Raw genomic sequence first — 7,230 nt, 5'->3', positions numbered from 1 at the left:
AACAATGAGAAATGCAGAGGGAGAACGAGAACATGGACTTAAAATGTATAGTGAAGAGATCTGATTATGATATGTACAGATCTCAGACACATCCGGATGTCTCCAGCCAGCAACCTAATCCTCAACACCACAGCCAAGCCATTTGAAATCTAAAAAGTCAGAATACCGAAGACAGGGTAGCAGGGCTTATGGAAAAAGAAACTGGCATTGCGAGTAGTTAAAATCCTTTAAAATAATAACGACAATAAAGAAACATAAATGTGGTTTCATGAAGGAAATCTATCCTCAGCCACAAATTATGAAGTCAGCCCTCCAGGACATTACATTCCTCAAGCAACCTGCTGAGCCTGCTCCACATAAATAGGTGTAAAATACACTCACCGGCTTGGTGACTTCAGGGATGGAGCCCCATATGTGATTCCCTACCACTGAGTCCTCTACATATGTACACTTTTACAACAGTAAATGCAAACTGGGCAAGACATACCTCTCTCTGAGTTTCACCATAAGAGTTTTAAAGAGACAAGGCGAAAGTCTGGCACGACAGAAATTACCATAAATTTTCCACGAGATTCATCCAGAACCAGAATTTTCCTAGTGATCCATATGCATGTCAATATGATTTCATGTTTGCTCATTTGCATCGTTTGCAAACTCTTTGGATTCTCAGAAATACATCCCTGTTGCTTCCTATTCACTTTTTTTCCGTATTTCATGTGGCAGTTTGCTGCCCATCATAACACCAGCATTGCTTGGGAAGCAGAATGTCAATTAACTTGCCCTTTCACACCAATTTAAATGTGTGGATTAATAAACTGCTGAACAGTGTAGGTTTAAGTAAGAATCAGCCATTAGAATTGCCTTACAGTTAAAAAAGTGACTTTTAGGAAACGTTTTCTTGACTTGATCTGCTTCCTCTGTGCAGAGGCCAAACTGTTTATTTTACTGGCAATCCATCTTTATTGCTTGTGTTGGCTTTAATCTCTCCATTCAGACAATCCACACATTAAATATGAGAAAGGCCCTAATATCCTAAAATTCTTGTAAGTTTACAAACCATTCATTTAAAGGGGATTCAAAAGGAGTCCAGCAGAGTTATTTTGGTTTTTTAAGGGTCAGAAAAGCATTACACTTCAGGGCTGAAAACCCACTTTGTCCCTGACGGATGGGACACTTTACTCAACGTGACCATCAATTTGAGGAGTACCTACCTCCCACAAAATAAATTTTAAAAAAAGGGAAAATCCTGGCCCTTCTGATGGCAGAGATAACTCACCCAGCGTGACGTGACGCAGTGATGCCTTTCTAAGTCAGCAGCCAGCCAGCTGTCTCCCTGCTGCTGCTCCTGCTTTTCCCATGCTCTGGAGGAACAGGGCTGGAGCAGCCAGGCCACTTGCACAGCCGCTGTCAAGTCAAAGGGCAAGAGCAAAGCTTCGAATAAACACGTTGTTTTCACCCGCTCGCTTGAAGTGCTGCCAAATCTCTCAACATTAGCGCACATAAATCGGCGAGGATCACGGAGCCCGAGGGCCGAGCAGCAGCTGGGATCTTGTAGCTGTTACCTGGAATCTTAACGTCCAAAGAAACAGCTTCCCCATTCCTCGAGGCTGCGTGGAAAATCTCAGAAAGCACAATCATAAAAGCGCAGCCAACACCAAGGAAAAGAAGCCCCAATTATTTCTTTCTGCGGTTCTCTTTTTTTATAGTCATCGCGAATTTGCAGCGATGGAAGCAGAGGGGGGAGGAATGGGGTGCCTTTTGGAGATCTTTAAAGATGCTGGTTTTCCAAGATTGTGCAGAAGAAAGCAGCCATTGATTCTAGAGATAAATCCTGAAGTTATTCAGAGGGGAGGAAGATGATGAAGATAAACAGCTCAGGGCCCAGCAGTAAAAAACAAACAGCAGAAGATGAGCAAATGGAGGAAGGCTAGATTGGTTGATTTTTCTCAATCCAAGGGTGACCTTCAAGAGGTAGGAGCGGAGCAGTGCAGTGGAATTTCTCTCCTGAACTCCAAAGTTCAACAGCTTTGAAATGGTTCTTCAGCAAGGACTTGAGAGAAAAAGCTCCTTCTCCACATCCAGCCGCCAAGAGCAAAGGAGTTGAAAAACACCGATTTCTTATGGCTAACGGGAGGGTGATATAAAAGATGGAGTCCATTGACTGGTGTCCAGAGACAACAACCTGGTATGAATTCCAGCACCATTCCACTTCCCAGCAGCTGGATTTCTCACCAGGGTGGATTGCTGGTTTTGGACACTTCCCCATTTTTTCCTGTCTGTTAACAGTCTTCCACTAGTAAGTATTTGGAACAGTTGTAAAGCTTTTTTTGTATCTCAACGGCCTTGCCATTGCCTGAATGGAGTTTCAAAATTGCTGGCATTTCTGCTCAGCCTATCTGAAGTGTATTTTTGTCACGCTGTTAATAAGCACTGCATCTCCTGGGAGAAGCTCAGCAAGCTCAGAGCTCTTAAATGATGTGTGCCCTTGAGACAGAAGTTGGAAGGAAAAATCTTTCCCATTTTTTATTAGCTTTTATTCTGAGTTGCTCGCTAAATAGATGTGATGTACAAAGAGAAAGTTGGGACCACTAACTCCTCATCTATAAAGCAAAGATGAGAACCTAAGGAATTATGCAACTTGCCAGGCAGCCAGAGGTCTCACAAATGAACCAATCCAAGACCTGAGTCGTGAGGACCATCCTTGCTCTCAGTTCCTACATTTTCCTTCTCTATTCTGTATTCTGAGTTTCTTTCCAGCTCCCCTCACAGCTCTCCCAGTCCTCAAACACTAGGATGCAGTTTACTTTTAGGAATACCCCAGGAAAGTTTGGGTCACACCCATACAGTTCAGAATAGCATGATTTTAAACTGAAAAAAAAAAGCAAAAAAGCATGGAAGATGCCTTTTGGAAAAGGAGCACCTGGAAATGAGCAATGGAAGCATGAAGGAGTGGTGCTCTCAAGTCCCTTTTCATGCCTCTAGGGAAGAGTAATTCTTGCTCCCTTCTTTGAGACACGACATGAGCATTTGCATAGCACAAGGTGTGTCGTGGCTTGCATGTTCCTCTCCCCTGCCAGAGAGATGCTGTCACACATTTTAGAAACCAAGTGAACCCCCATGGCCAAATGGAATAGCAAGAGCACCACATTATCATGGACAGGCATGAGACAGAAACAGAAAATAGAGCAAAAGCTCAACTAACAAAAAACCCCAAAAAACAAAAAACCAAAACAAAACACAAAACCAAAACAAAGCCCCAGCCCCCCTCAAAGAAAACCCCAAAACAACCCACCAAAAACCACAAACTAAAAAAAAACCCAAAAAACAAAGAACCCCCCCCTAAATAATCTATATTAGCTCATTTTTTATATTACTGCTTTAGGAACTGTCTGTTTGGGAAGGGCACTGCCATTTGAACCACATTTCAGGCTGGAGTAACAAAAACAACTACACTGAGAATTTTAGGCATTGATTTTAACTAAGACACATGACATGGGCTCTGTGAGTGTTAGAAGTTAAAATGCAGATAGGCTGTAATCTGTGATGCTGCAGATTTACAGAAACATGTTCCTGTCAATCTATTTTGCAGTTAAAAGTTTGGAAGGAGGGCAGGAGAGACCAAAATAAATGTTGAGAGTTGACCCACTGACTTCATACACTGACCCAAAGTTTTTGGGATATTTTATTATAAACACCTGTACTTAAATTTCTGTTCCTAACTATGCATTAAATACAGACTTTTCTTCCCCAAAACTGCCACATATCCAAGACTTCCAGAGGTGGGTATGAATTTCCAGGTGTAATTGAATATGTGCAGGCAAAAAAAAAAACAATAAAAGGAGCTCAAAAATATTTGTAGATTGTGTTGAGTGATCCTGAGCTGAACACTAAGGATAATATCTAAGCATTGAAACCACAGAATCATAGAAAAGATAAAAAGTATTTACAATTCCATTAAATAGAACCACATGAGAGGAGAGAGATAATCCAGAAACTTGATGGGATATTTTGTTTAAAATACTAACAGTTCAATTAATATTACTCAGAGTTTAGAGGGGTTTCTTGAATATATTCAGAAGTCAACTGGACAAGGCCCAGGACAACCTGATCTAATTGCACCTCCCGCAGAGCAGGGGATTGATCATCTCAGCACTTCCAACCTCAGTTTGCACTGCTCTGATGTTAGGATGCTACCTATCCAGGATACTGGGAGTGTGTTTTCTGCTCACTCACTGCACACCAGCCAGGAATTAAAAATGTTAGGAACAGACAAGCAGAGCGAATAGCTGAGGTGATGGCACCTCTTGTGGTGAGAGAAAAGACCTGGGGCAGGTTTGTAGGGTTTATTGGATGTGTTCTGATTGTTGAACTTTGGGGATGTACTGTGGAAGATCTGTCAGTGCACTCAGTTAAAAGTCGCATTTCCCAAATTTGAAAGAAAACTTGAAGAGGTCCTTATAGATTTTGGTTCTTATCATGACTGGAGGCCACAGGAAGTGTCAGAAGGACCCAAAAAAATCGTGAATTTGTAATACTTAAAGGGATCACCACAAGCTGTGTTTGCAGTACCACTTCTGGGCCTTAGATTAGTGGGTTTCCAGTGGCTGTCCTGAACCTTCTGGGCTCAAAGGTACTTAGAAAGATCCAAGTGTGAGAGAATTATGAAAAGCAATTTTGTTAGCAGTTTGCTACACTTAAAAAAAAGACATAAAAAACCATTCCCTTTGACAAGGAAAGCAGTTGCTTCGTCTTTTCAATGAGAGTTTCAATGAGAGGTTAGTGAATTCCACTTCCCAGATTTTCCTGTACTCCCCCAGTAATGCTATTTACATTGAAAACTCGACTTTTGAAGTCTATGCCGAATCTGAACAGCTGCTTTTCACAGTAACTAAGCTGAGACTTAATTTCTTTCACATTTGAGGTTTTCCAGGAATTATGTTAGTATCCTGGATTATACATTCTTCCAAACAAGGTCCTTGACTTATCTGACAAGTGCCTAGCGCAGCAAGACAAAGTTACTAACGTTACAGAATTTGAGCATATTGTGTCACATCCTGCTTGAAATTTAAATGCTAGCATATGACTCAAACACAGCAACATCTGATAATAGCCAAGGACAAAAAAAATGAAGCCTTTTTCATTGAAGTCCAGGAAAACACAGCAGTGGGAAAAAGTCTTGGTGCCTTCCTTGCATTATCTGCCCTTCCCGGAGCAGACTGGTTCACTGAGAGAGCAAACCTAAGACAGGCACAACAATTTATGAGGTTATTTGAGTTTCAGCTTCATTTTAGAGGTGCAGAAAGATCACCAGAAGACACCAAGGCAGGATTACGTGGATAGGAAAGGTATCCACCATTAATTTTTGCTCTGATCATGAAACAAGGGTAGCAAAGGGCCCATGCCAGAACCAGAATCCCCTTAGTTAGAAATGCAGCTGAGGAGAGGGTGGGAGTTGACTGAAAGCAAGACACATTTCTATCTCAACCCACTCCTCCTGGGCTGATTCACTTTCAGAACACCAAGCCTCCTGAGAAATAAAAAGGGCACAAGGTGAGCAAGTCTGACTCCCAACAGCCAACAGTGACAGCTACCGTGGGTAGGCTGAGTAAATACACATTTCACTTTTACTGCTTCGAGTCTGACAATTTGCAGCCTCCTTCTGTAATCACAGAACAGCTCAGAGCACAGCTCAGCCCTGAGCTGTGGGGCTCGGGTTACTACGTGGAGTCTCAGGTAATAACAAATCACAGAGGCTTTATTTGGGCTCTCCCGTGGGCCCTTCATAAAGGAAGACCCCAATTCTTTCATGTTTTTAATGTTAGCAGCACATTTCTCTCCCTTTTACAAGTACAGTCTACATGGAACCATTGGTGTCTCCGGGTGACTTTCTGCTCTTTATTCCTCAGCACGTGGATTTATACGTTAACAGATTTCTAAATTTCAGTCGGAGTCACTAACATGCTCTTTTATTTTTTTACAGGACAATAAAATTGCTTGCCAGGGGTTTCTGACTTAAAATTCTACGCAGCAAATTGATGTAGGCCTCTTGATCCTTCTTACCACATTTTTGCCAAGTTACAGTATAAAATATCTGCTTTACTAATTGCACCCAGGGATTCACATCCAATATCCAGATAGACTCCTAAAGCTGACTCTGTTTCCCCTTTGATCTTGGCGTAGTCTGTTGCTTGAAAGAATACAGACAGGTGATGGCAAATGCTGGAGTTATTGCAAGAACTGCTTAAAGGCCAATTAACTCCAAAAAACCCCAAAATGAACAAGAAGCCAAAATGGAACTAAACCCACAACAGCTGGCGGCCATCAAGGCGATTTTCCCAGAAGGCAGAAGACTGTTACTAATAGGATGGAAATACAAAATTTACTGAGACCAACTGTAACTGCTGATAACGTGCATTGAGAAGTGCCTCATGGCTCACATTTTCTGCAGAGCAAGACTGAGACTGGACAGCAATTTTGAGTGTGGGGAAAAAGGAAGTGGGAAATTAAACATATTCCCAAGAATTAGTACCAGGAGCTGGTTTTACCCTTGGATTTTTGTCACATTTAAAAATAACATTCAAGTGTTTCTATCCATAGAAATAAGCTTCTTCCTCAGAGTTTAATCAATGCAGTATAGTTCATTAGGAACTGCCCACTGAGATTCTCTTACATTTCAAATTATTTCAATTACTGCAGAACCTGGATGCTGGAGCCCCCAACAGATGATTAAATAAAGTTGTATGTTCTGTTCTCCCTTTACAAGAGCAGAGGTTTTGAGATGTTTCAATCACATTACATAAACTTGCATTCCTCCACTAACACAAAACATTCACTCTTGCCACAGGAGACAAATACTTCTTGTGCTGCTCCCAGCCAATGATTTCAACTCCCAAATCCAGAGTAAACAGAACCTCTTCAGAGCTGGCAACATGTTTGTGTGCAAAGCACAGCCCACTGCAATACAGTGACAACACCACCAAATGAAACATGGCACAGAGTCCACAGGCAGATGGATCCCAAGGGCTTCTTTGACATGGTACTGAAAGAATGGTCAATATCAAAAGCTTGGAGACACTGAAAAGTCAGGACTTTCTTACACTATCACCAAATAATATATATGGAGATTTAAAAATGGTATTTTTATTCAGTGATGATTCATTTGCAGTTCACTCATGAAAGCCAAAAAGTGAGGGACTCAAAGAGCCAGGAAGAACTGTTCAAAAGCCTAAG

Source organism: Lichenostomus cassidix, chromosome 1 (assembly GCF_008360975.1).
Source record: "Lichenostomus cassidix isolate B80296 chromosome 1, HeHo_3.0, whole genome shotgun sequence".
Lineage (NCBI taxonomy): Eukaryota > Metazoa > Chordata > Aves > Passeriformes > Meliphagidae > Lichenostomus > Lichenostomus cassidix.
This window is presented reverse-complemented; position numbering follows the sequence as displayed.